We start from the raw sequence: 13,221 nt of genomic DNA, 5'->3' as shown, positions 1-13,221 counted from the left end.
TTCAGTGTGACACTATTTTCAACACATTTCCCCACAAATTCTTATGACTGCTTTACACAAATTCTTAAATGATAATGGTGAAAAAATACTATAATTCAGTGATTTGTTTTATTTATTTCACATCTACCGCACCAGCATGCATTATCCACATCAGTGACTTCATGAAACAATTTAGCCAAATGACTTTTCAGATCAAGATTCACGACAGAAAGTTTCTTTGTAAAGCAACAAGAACTGACAAACATTATATAGAAACTGCTTTTTGAACACAGGAAAAATGCTTTAATTATGTCACTGCTGTTGTGTTCACTGTTGGTCATGTTGTGTTGTCATCATTAACGTCATTAACGTTGTTATGAACAGCGTAAACAAGCCATCTCCTGGAAATGGAGATCTTCAAGACTCCTCTCACTTCCTGTGTAGAGCTGCTGCTTTTAATACTGCTATGATTCCGTCTTTGCTATGGTGATACACACAAACAAATGTACACACAAACTGATTCAGTAAAGACCGGTCTGGTCAAACATAATTTCACTGTAACTCTTTATAATGCCTTATAACAGTCTGTCACACAAAACTATCATTTAAATTTACAATTAAGACAAACAAGGTGCAAAACATGATAAAAAGTGGGGGTGGTGATGGCGCGTGGATAAGACACAAGCCTTTGGTGTGAGAGACCCGGGTTTGAATCCACTGTGAGAGACCAATGTGTCCCTGAGCAAGACACTTAACCCCTAGTTGCTCCAGAGGCGTGCGACCTCTGACATATATAGCAATTGTAAGTCGCTTTGGATAAAAGCGTCAGCTAAATGTAAAAGTGTGTATGAAATCATATGAAGTAAAGTCAACAGTTTTGTCAAGAAATTCATAGGTACAACTTATTTTCATCTGCTCATTTGTTCTGTTGATTTTGAAATGTGAAAGCTGGCAGACGGCTGTAGATCAGCTGTGACCTGAGTCTGCCTTCTAAGAGCTGAAGCTATACCGTATTATGTAGAGTATTGTAACTGCTGGAATTCTGCTGAAAAGACGAGAATTATTATTAGAATCTTACAAAGGATTTGAAAGAATTGGGGTTTTTTTTTCAAAATCACACTGATCTGGAAAAAAAAAAACAGGAAGTGGTTGCTGGTGGCTGCAGTGTTGAAATCTGCTCCATGGCAACACACAAACACAAGAGAAAGTGCTAATGAAACACTTCTACGTGAATAACTAGTCAAGTCAAGTCAGCTTTATTTATATAGTGCTTTTAACAATACAGATTGTCAAAGCACTTAACAGTATCAGATTGGAGGATAGAGTGTCAGTAATGTATAATAATAATATTAAACACTCAATTTTCAGTTAAAGGCATTTCATTATTGAATTCAGTGATGTCATTGTCTAGATCAGTTTAGTTTAAATAGTATCTGTGAAATCAAATTGACAATAATCGCTAGAAATTAACTGAGCAAGCCAGAGGTGACAGCGGCAAGGAACCAAAACTCCCTCTGTGACAGAATGGAGAAAAAACCTTGGGAGAAACCAGACTCAGTCAGGGGGCCAGTTCTCCTCTGGCCATGATATTATTGTTTATTTATTGTTTAATTATTAATTTAATTAAAATTATGAATGTATTATATTTCTATTGTTATATTGTTGCAATTTCTAGCAATAATAGTAGTAGTTCTAACCTACATTTTGTGTCATTATGATCAAATTTATGATCCCTGTCAGCGTTGATCGACAGGTTATCATATGTCAGATGTGTACCTGGGTGGATTTTAGGCCCCTGATTTATAGCTATGTGACCCTCTCTGTCACCCTGACTGTCACGTCACAGGGTCCTGTCACCCCTGACTGACATGGTAGTAAGGTGTGTAAATCAAAGATCAAAACAGATGTTAGATTTGACTTTTGATGGATTTATGAGTGGATTTATGATGTTTTTATCTCTCACCTGTGCCATGGGGGTTTTATGGTGTTCCTTCCTGAGCTTTAGCTAGCTTCCAGTCTGGAGGTGTCGGGTTCTTCCTGATTGTGGAAAAATAGTGGGGGGGGGGGAGCAAAGGGTGCATATTGACACCTTAACTGGATCAATGTTGTTTTTGATCTGATTGGTATATGTTAATGCCTAGTCACCAATTTGTTCCTACCGGCCCGTCTACATCCACCTCTGAAAAAAGGTGCTATGTCCGGGCATGTTTTTCTTTATCATCTCTATGTGTGTATGCTAACACCTCTGTAGGATCAGAACAACCTAATCTGTAGGTTGAATAGATAAACTTATGAGAAGCAGTCTTAAGTTAAAAATTATTCAAACCACCAACTTCTCAGGCCACCCACCCTATTAATTTCCTTCTAACAGTGAAGGTGTCTAACTGACAGCGGATATCCTTTATGTGCTTGTGTTAATGGCTTTACAACATCCACCTCATATAGATGTGCACACAATCATGCTTTTGTTCTGTTCAGTTCAATTTATTTATTAAGCACAATATAACAACAATGGTTGACCATAGTGCTGAATAATATAGTTTAAAAGAAATCAAAGTACATTATAGGATATGACAAGACAAACAAATAAGCATTTTAAATAAGCCCTGCTTTAGACAAATAATCAACACTGTGGCTGATTATTTGGTCTCTCTCTCTCTCTCTCTCTCTCTGGGCATTCTGGGTGTTAGCACGTGCGAGAGTGGTGAGGGGGGTGAAGTTTGAATGGTGGATTTGCACCTATCCTTTTCTTTTTTTTTGCTTATTTCTTCTCTTTGTGCTTTTTCTATTTCATCTTGATTCTGCATGGTTTGGTAAGTGTTTATTCTTTTCTAATTGTTGTTGTTAAAGCGAGTTTTTCACGCGGAGGGATGGCGTCTCAGGTTGAGGCGCTGTCCTTATGCAATGGTTTCAGGTGTGTACCTGCTGATGGGGTAATGGTAGAGGATGTGCTTGTGGCAACAGGAGAGGCGGTAGGTCACGAAAATATTTCCTCTGCCTCCCGTATGAACAAGGCTGTTGTGGTCTTTTTGAAAGCGCAGCATCTTGTTAATCAAATAATTGAAAGTGGCCTCATTGTAAATGACGATTTAGTGCAAGTTACTCCACTTTATACGGCTTCTTCTAAAATCATGATTTCAAATGTGCCGCCATTCATAACTAATGAAGCGTTGGAGCGTGAATTGGTTCATTTCGGAAAAATCGTTAGTCCGTTTAAAATGATCTCTTTGGGATGCAAACATCCAGCTCTAAAACATGTGATGTCTTTTAGGAGGCAAGTAAACATGATTTTGGATTCTCCGGAGCGAACGCTGGATATATCCTTTCGTGTCATTTATGAAGGGAAAACATATATGATTTATGCAACAACCGGTAGTATGAAGTGCTTTGAATGCGGTGATCTTGGGCATAAACGGTATGCTTGCCCGCATAAAGAACGTGGAACTGAAGGCAGTATTCCGAGAGCAGAGAATGATATTATTCCTGTTCTCGGGCCTACCCAGGGAGTTCGGGATGAGTTTGAGGGTCCTCCTGAGGTAAGAGCGGCGGAAGTCAGTGTATCTGTTCTCGAAAATATTCAAATAAATAATGAAGTGAAAACAACAACAGTGACAGTTTCTGATTTCAGAAATGTTGCGGTTAATGATATGAACAGAGAAATTGTTGATTCTCCGGATGTTGAAAACGTTGATGTCTATGGGTTGATTTCTGCACCGGGCACTAGCGGTATTAAGTCTAGATTTTGTAGTGTAGAATGCGTGGTGGAGAAAGAGCAACAGATGGAGTTAAAATGTAATAAAGAATATAATGAGGGAGACATGGATGAAACCCTGTCAGAGGAGACTTCATCTATGCATGATCTTGAGATATGTTCACAAGGAGATTCTCTGTGTAGTGAAGTGAAGTGAAGTGAAGTGAAGTGACATTCAGCCAAGTATGGTGACCCATACTCGGAATTCGTGCTCTGCATTTAACCCATCCAACGTGCACACACACAGCAGTGAACACACACACACCGTGAACATACACCCGGAGCAGTGGGCAGCCATTTTTATGCTGCAGCGCCCGGGGAGCAGTTGGGGGTTCGGTGCCTTGCTCAAGGGCACCTCAGTCGTGGTATTGAGGGTGGAGAGAGCGCTGGACATTCACTTCCCCCACCTACAATTCCTGCCGGTCGGGGACTCGAACCCACAACCTTTGGATTACATGTCCGACTCTCTAACCATTAGGCCACGACTTCCCCTAGTGTTGAGGTGAACTCGCAGGAGTTCTCACAAGATGATTCCTCATTGTATACTTTAGAGGAGATTAATGCTTTCCTGGATGATAGTTTTGGGAAGCAAGTTAATGTGATAGATTTCTTTCCTGATATTGAGAAGTTTGAGAAGTCTGTTTCAGCATATCAAAAGAATGTGGGTTTTGAGGTCTTAAGTGATGTTTTTCTCTTTTCCCTCTTTAAATTACATATGGAAGTTTTAAGAGTAGGTTCTCTTAATATAAATGGGGGGAGGGATATGCACAAGCGTGCATTAGTATCTGAAATAATAGAGCAGAAAAAATTGCATGTTATATATCTTCAAGAAACACATAGCGATGTAGGTAATGAAGTTGAGTGGGCAATGTGGTGGAAAGTGCAGTATAAGTTAAGCCATAAAACAAATTTGAGTGCAGGAGTGGCAATTCTTTTTTCACCTGATTTAAGGGTTACTGTCTTTGAGTACAGAAGATCCAATAAATGGTCGTCTCCTGGTAGTTAAAGCTGATATTGATGGGGAAATGTATTATTTTATCAATGTGTATGCACCAAATGTAGGGTTTGAAAGACTAATATTTTTTGGTGTGTTAAGTAATGTGTTCAAAAAATGTTTTAATGATGGGAATGTCATAGTTGGGGGGGATTGGAACTGTACAGAAAATTTTACAGTCGATCGAAATACTGAAGAACCCCATATTCAGTCATCATCTTGTTTATCAAGGTTAATAAGGGTAACTGATCTTTTGGATATATGGAGGGTTAAATACCCTAATGTGAGGCAATATACATGGGTTAAGGTGAATAATAATAGGGTTACTGCTGCTCGTTTGGATAGAATGTATGTGTCTAAAGAGTTGAGTAATCAGATTATTGATTGTTCTATTATTCCAATGGGTTTTACAGACCGTAATTTGGTGTCTGTTGTGATAAGTAAGTCTCAGAGTTCAAACAAGTCCTCTTTTTGGCCTTTTAATATTAGACTGCTTCAAGATAAAGAATTTTGTAGGTACTTTGAAATTTTCTGGCAGCAGTGGAGAACTAAAAAAAGTAGTTTTGAAAACTTAAGACAGTGGTGGGATATAGGAAAAGTGAACATAAAAAACATTTTGCCTGCAGTACACTGCCAAATCTACAAAAATGTTAAGGGAAATAATCGAGTCTGTTGAGAATGAGATATCATCTATAGAGGCAGAATTAATTAGAAGATATGATCCTATATGTTGAGTAGTAAGCTACAGAGAAAACAAATGGTGTTGGGATCCTATTTAAATGAGAGAGTAAAGGGGGCCTTGGTAAGGTCTCGTTTTATTTCTGTTGCAGATATGGATTCTCCAAGTGCCTTTTTCTTTATTTTGGAGCGTAAGGTGGCGAAGCACCAACAGATGGTCTGCTTACGTCTTCCTGATGGGAAGATGACACATGATATTAGAGAGATGCGTTGTCATGCAGTGGATTATTATTCAAATCTTTATACTGCTGAGCATTGTGATGAGAATTGTTCTGCACAAATAGATTTGGACTCAAAGACTGCTTTGGATACAGATATATCCTATCAAGAACTAACTGCTGCCTTGGGTCAACTCAATTCAGGAAAATCTCCAGGCATTGATGGGTTGCAACCTGAATTTTATAAACAGTTTTGGCATTGTATTGGAAAGGATCTTTGTGAAGTGTTTTGTGTATGTAACAAAGATATATATATCTTTATTATATATTGCCTGTGTCCTGTCAACGTGCTGTTTTATCATTGTTGCCAAAAAAGGGGGATTTGTCTCTTTTGAAAAATTGGAGACCAGTAGCTCTATTGACTACTGAATATAAAATTTTATCCAAATGCCTTGCTAATAGATTAAAAAAAAGTAAAAGTATCTTCATTTAATAGTACACAGGGATCAAACATATTGTGTTCCAGAGAGGACAATATCGGACAATTTATTTTTGATACGAGATGTTTTAGATATTTGCAAAGTTTAAAAAAAAAAAATGGCCTGATCTCCCTAGATCAAGAAAAGGCGTCTGATCGTGTTGATCACAAATATCTTTTTGATGTGTTGGGAATTTTTGGTTTAGGGCAGTTTTTTTAAATTGGGTCAAATTGTTGTATGCAGGAGCCTCTTGTATTGTCAAGGTGGGAGGGGGTTTAAGCCGTCCTATTCCTGTGACAAGGGGTATAAGACAGGGGTGTCCTTTATCAGGGCAACTATATAGTATAGCAATAGAACCTTTATTTTGTAAATTACGTGAAAAATTGTCTGGTTTTATTACATCTGGTGTTAATTCAAAAACAGTTTTAAGTGCTTATGCAGATGATATTACGGTATTTGTTAATAATTAGATTAGATTAGATTAGATTCAACTTTATTGTCATTTATGCAGAGTACAAGCACAGAGCTAATGAAATGCAGTTAGCATCTAACCAGAAGTGCAAGAATATAGTGTTTTATATACATATAAGTGCAGAGTAAATGAAGATATGATTTACAGAATGTACAGTGGAATTGCTATATACAGTATTGTACAGTATTGAGCAGAGTATATACAGAATATAAATAGGAATGCAATGTAGGGATTGTATGTACATTATGAACAGAGCAATGTAGTATTATATACATTATGAACAGCAGAAACGTGAGAACAGTGGTAATAAATAAATACAGCTGGATGAGTGTGCAAAATATTGATAGGACAATATATTCTATGCAAAATAGCAGTAGTGCAATATTTTATAGAAATATTTTACTGTGCTTTGTGTAGTAACAACTTTATACAGTTTATAGTGTGATAACTTGTACAGTCTGTGCAAAATAAGAGTAGTGCAAATGCATGTGTGTAAAGTACTGTGACCAGTGCAGTAATAAGCAGGTGCAGGTTAGATTGGTGGTGTGGCGTTCAGAAGTGTCACAGCCTCGGGGAAGAAGCTCTTCCTGAGCCTACTAGTGCGAGAGCGTAGGCACCTGTAACGCCTGCCGGATGGAAGGAGGGTGAAAAGTCCATGGTTAGGGTGAGAGGCATCCTTGATGATGTTTCTTGCCCTGCCCAGACAGCGCTTATAATAAATGTTCTCAATGGAAGTTAACTGGGTGCCGGTGATCCGTTGAGCAGTTTTCACCACCCGCTGGAGTGCTTTGCGGTCAGATGCGGAGCAATTGCTGTACCATACTGAGATGCAGTTCGTGAGTATGCTCTCAATGGTACAGCGGTAGAATTCCACAAGGATCCTGGGATTCAGGTGAACTTTCTTAAGGCTCCTTAAGAAGTAAAGGCGCTGCTGTGCCTTTTTGACCAGAGTAGAGGTGTTATGGGACCAGGTGAGGTCATCAGAGATGTGGATGCCAAGGAACTTGAAACTCGACACACGCTCCACTTCAGCTCCGTTGATGTAGATGGGTGTGTGTGCATGACTCCTAGTCCGCCTGAAGTCCACAATGATCTCCTTTGTCTTCTGGGTGTTTAGCTGTAGATTGTTGGTGGCACACCACACAGCCAGGTGCTGCACCTCATCCCTGTAGGCTGATTCATCGTCATCCTTGATCAGACCTACCACCGTGGTGTCATCTGCAAATTTAATTATGGTGTTGGAGCCATAAACAGGAACACAGTCATGGGTGAAGAGGGAGTACAGGAGAGGGCTCAGTACGCAGCCCTGTGGCACGCCGGTGTTCAGGGTGATGATGGAGGAGGAGAGGTTATCTAACTTGACGGACTGAGGTCTGTTAGTCAGAAAATCTAGAATCCAATTGCAGATGGGTGTGCTGATTCCAAGCTGGCTGAGCTTGGAGATCAGCTTGGAGGGGATTACTGTATTAAATGCAGAACTGAAGTCTATGAACAGCATTCTCACATGTGTGTTTTGACTGTCCAGGTGGGTGAGGGCAGAGTGAAGCGCTGTTGAGATGGCGTCCTCTGTTGACCTATTGTGGCGATAGGCAAATTGGAATGGGTCCAGTGTAGCAGGGAGACAGGATTTTAAGTGGGATGCAACCAGTTTCTCAAAACACTTGGCAATGATGGGGGTGAGTGCAACAGGACGGAAGTCGTTAGGGACCGAGGCAGTGGAATGTTTCGGTACTGGTACGATGGTGGAGGTTTTGAAGATAGTGGGGACAGTTGTTTGGGCCAGGGACAGATTGAAAATGTCCGTGAAGACCTCAGCTAGCTGCTCCGCACAGGCTTTAAGCACACGACCAGGTATTCCGTCAGGGCCAGCTGCCTTCCGTGCATTCACCTTGCACAGAGTGGAGTAAACATCTGATGTGGAGAGAGTGAGAGGCAGTTCACTGGGTTGATGCTCAGCTTTGAGTGAGATCTCCTTATTATTTTGATCAAAACGAGCATAAAAGTGATTGAGCTCGTCTGGGAGGGAGGCAGAGCTGGAGGGGGGCACAGAGTTAGGTGGTTTGTAATCTGTGATAGATTGTATGCCTTGCCACATACGTCGGGGGTCTGAAGAATTGAAGTGTTCTTCAATCTTCTGTTTGTGTGTGAGTTTGGCCTGGCGGATACCCTTCCTCAGGTTGGCTCTGGCTGAGCTGTAAGCCTCCTGGTCTCCAGACCTGAAGGCTGCATCTCTTGCTTTGAGCAGGAGGCGAACCTCTCTGTTCATCCAGGGCTTCTGATTGGGGAAAATTTTTATTTTTTTGTGTGTGGTCACTCTGCTCACACAGCTGTTGATGTGCTCCATGACAGAGTTGGTATAAATGTCAATGTTAATCTGAGAGTTTGTGGTGGCCTGGACAGCAAACTCACTCCAGTCTGTGTGCTGGAATTTATGTTGAAGAGTGGAGTCAGCACCTTCCAGCCAGATTTTAACAGTCCTTGTTGTAGGTTTCACACGTTTGATGACTGAGGTATACTTGGGGAGCAGGAACAAAGAGAGGTGATCAGACTGACCCAGGTGGGGGAGGGGTGTGACTTTGTAGGCATCACTCACATTAGTGTAAACGTGGTCCAATGTTTTATGTCCCCTTGTAGTGCAGGAGACATTTTGATGAAATTTAGGGAGAACAGATCTAAAAGTGCAGTGATTGAAGTCCCCAGCAACGATAAAGGCTCCATCCGGGTGCAGGGTTTGTAATTTGCTAATAGCAGCACAAAGTTCTTTCATAGCCACGTTAGCATTAGCGTCCGGAGGTACATAAACTGCAGCAGCAACAATGCAAGTGAACTCACGTGGTAGATAGAAAGGCCTGCACTTGATAATCAGGAACTCCAGCTCAGCAGAGCAGTAGGTATCAACAATGACAGAGTCTTTGCACCATGATTTATTTACATAAATGCATACTCCGCCACCCTTGTTTTTACCCGAGGTTGCTGCTACTCTGTCAGCCCTGAAGAGAGAGCGTCCATCCAAATGCACCACGCTGTTTGGAACATCGTTGCAGAGCCATGTTTCAGTGAAGAACATAACATTACAGTCCATAAGCCATTTCTGTGTGAGGGTCCAGATCTTTAGTTCGTCCATCTTGTTCATCAGAGACCGTACATTGGCAAGGAAGATGCTGGGCAGAGCTGGTCGATGTGGGTTTAGCCTTAGCTTAGCACGCAGCCCTCCACGCTTTCCCCGTCTTTGTTTACGGTCTCGACGCCGACGCCGAGCACTTCCGGTCGGTACGAGTGATCCGCTTGTCCGCGGTGATCTCAGTAGCTCCGGCGGGAGTTCGCTGAAGTCGAAAGGATGATCTAAAACTATGTTGGAACACTGTTTGTTGATGTCCAAAAGTGACTGTTTACTATAGCTGTAGTTCGCATAACTGAATCGCGCGAACACGAGTGAAATAACCAGGTAAATTAACACTATTTTCCTAAATCTGGTAAGACGCTGAGCCTCGCGATGTGTTCGCGCCGCCATCTTGGATCAATGGATAACATCTTGTGTAATAATACACAAGATGTTAAATTTTTGTCTGATGCACTTGATGTTTATGAGAAGGCTTCATCGTCTAAGGTGAACTGGGATAAAAGTGAAGCTTTCTGGGTAGGTCAAGATTTCTCAGAGAATCTTCCACAATTGCCTGGAAACTTTAAATGGAGATTTGAAGGTATTAAGATATTAGGTATGTATTTTGGTTCCAATGAATTTCAAAAATTAAATTGGGAGGGTATAGAGGATAAAGTATGCACCCGATTGTCTAGGTGGAAATGGTTGCTACCCCAGTTGTCCTACAGGGGAAGAGTTTTGGTGTCCAACAATTTGGTGGCATCCACTCTGTGGCATAAATTTAATGTGCTGCAACCACCAGCAGGTCTAAGTCAAGCAATTCAAAGGCACTTGGTGACTTTTTTTTGGTCAGGATACCATTGGGTCCGATCTGCTGTATTATATCTTCCTATACAAGAAGGGGGACAAGGCCTGGTGGATATAAAGGCGAGAATAATGACTTTTCGTTTACAGACAGCTCAAAGACTTCTATACAATAGCAATCTTGCTTGGATGAACACAGCGACAGCCCTTTTGCGGAGGGTAGGTGGAATGGGACTGGATAAGCATCTATTTCTTATGAACTTGCAAGAGTCTGAATTAGTAGACCTTACCCCCTATTATAAATCTATGTTTGAGGCTTGGATAGTTTTTACTGTGTCAAGATCATCTGATTCATCAGCTGGGCCTTGGCTGCTGGAAGAACCTTTGTTTTTTAACCCTCTCTTTTCTTCAAGATTTTTATCATCTCTGTGGTTTTGTTCACGGCTGGTGGCTGCTGGATATACAAAGTTGGGCCATGTACTGAGCAGCAGTGTGGAAGTCATCAGTCAAAGGACTGAAGTGAAATCTGCAAGAATGATACAGCAGTTTGTTGCAGAAGTGCATGGGGAGTTAAGAAAGGAGCACAGAGATCTTATGCACAATACAGAGATGATTCATGAGTGGACAGAAGGACTTGATTATGATTTTCCATCACTCATTGTCAGTGCTGCTGTGGAGAATTTGTTGACGTTTAAAACCCCAGTTTTGGAATGTTTCGAGTCAACTGGGAAGAAGGCCTTGTATTTGACTTGTGTGAAAGTGTTGAATGCCAGGTTTTTGACTGGTGTTTCTTCATCAAAATGGAGGGATTTTTTTGGGCTTGACTCTTCCCTTAAAGGCTGCTGGCGTACTCTGTACAAAAGTCCAGTTAACAAGCGGACGGGTGATCTTCAGTGGAGAATTGTACATGGAGCAGTAGCTACGAACAGACATGTGGTGCATCTTAATCCCAGTGTTGGGGTGGGTTGTCCCTTTTGTTCAGAGGTAGAATCTTTGTTTCATTTATTTGTGCAGTGCTTACGTTTAGGGGATCTGTTTTCCCTTTTAAGCAATTGGTTTTTATCTTTGGGTGAGTGTTTTTCTTTTAAATTGTTTATTTATGGGCCTAGGTATTCAGTTCAGAGGAAGAGGACTTTGGTTTTAATTAATTTTTTATCTGGCACTGCAAAATTAGTAATTTGGAAAACAAGAAAAAATAAACTTCTAGGGCAGGAGGCAATAAGTGTGGTTCCTATGTTTTTGGGACTTGTGGCAGCTAGATTAAAAGTAGAGTTTGCTTATTATAAGATGGTGGACTGTTTACCAAAGTTTGTAGATATTTGGGGTGTTAACGAGGTATGTGACACAATTCTATATGAGAATAATGAAATGATGTTGACTTTTTAAACATGCATGTGTGAGAAGAAAAAAATGTTTCTAAATGAATTGTGAATAATTGTGTTAAGAGTTTTGTTATAATAAAGACGCATTAAATCTCTCAAAATCTCTCTCTCTCTCTCTCTCGCTCTCTCTCTCACACACACACACACATAATGGTTTTTATACTGTACAAACTGTATTTTCCATCACCCTACACCGACCTTACACATAAACCTACCCCTTACAGAAAACTTTGTGCGTTTTAAGATTTTCAGAAAACTACATTCTGTATCATTTGTAAGCTTGTTTCCTCATGAGGACAGAAAAAATAAAAAATGTCCCCACAAGGACAAAGATTTTGGATATTGCCATCTTTATCCCCCATAACGTAGGGTATACCTGAGCCACACACACACACACACACAAATCTGAGTAAGCTCAATTTTAAATATGAGCAAAATTGTATATGTTGTGTTTACTTTTTTGTTGTTATTTAAGAAATGTTTTCATTTTAATCTAGCCTGTAGATATATGTGTACTGTAAAAGAAAAATATACATTTCACTTAAAACTAGTAAAATAATTACACCTACAGTTTTAAACACATTGGGTGTCACTAAAGCAAATCATGCTGTCTATTGCCTTTAAATGAAACTTTTGTTTTATTCTTTAATTTCTTTAAAATAGCCTGATGCTAATGCACCCAAGTGCTTTTCTCACATGGGTAGAAAACTCTTTGGACGTGTTTGTGACAAACACATCATTTTTTACTTCAGAAAAGTTTTTGAAATGTATGACTGAACTTTTCTCATTTGACAGACCTACGTTTCAAATTAGTTATTATTTACACAAAACTTGTACATTTTGACTATTTGACTCTTTTGTAGGTATCATGTAATTTGAAATGTTTTACTAAAAGATTAAAGTGCCAGCATCTGTGTTTTCAACATGAAAGAGATGTACAAGGATGTTTCAACTATTATCGTCATTTCTTTTTGACCCTAATAAACTGGTAATGAATTTTCTACGGCAAGTGATACAATGTACAGTTCTCATAGTATGTGTGTAAATAGCTGTGCTAAAACATTTATGAGTAATTTTGCATGTCAACAGATTTTGTTATGGATGTGCCGCATCTAAGAATCACAATCTTTGGTAAATGACATTTTTCTTACACCATGTTACACCAGTTTTAGTCATATTATCAAGATTTCATATGGCCGTTCACGATTTGTTTGTTGGACTGTGTATGTTTTTAGGCAAAGACAATTTCTTTTAGGCAAGAAATTAAGTAACAGTCTTTTCTCTTTGAGATATTTATTTTAGTGTAACTTTGTGTCTGTCCACGATGTGCAAACACATTAAGTCTTGCTGTTTTACTCTTAAAA

The sequence above is a fragment of the Barbus barbus genome (assembly GCF_936440315.1).
Source record: "Barbus barbus genome assembly, chromosome: 50".
Classification (NCBI taxonomy): domain Eukaryota; kingdom Metazoa; phylum Chordata; class Actinopteri; order Cypriniformes; family Cyprinidae; genus Barbus; species Barbus barbus.
This window is presented reverse-complemented; position numbering follows the sequence as displayed.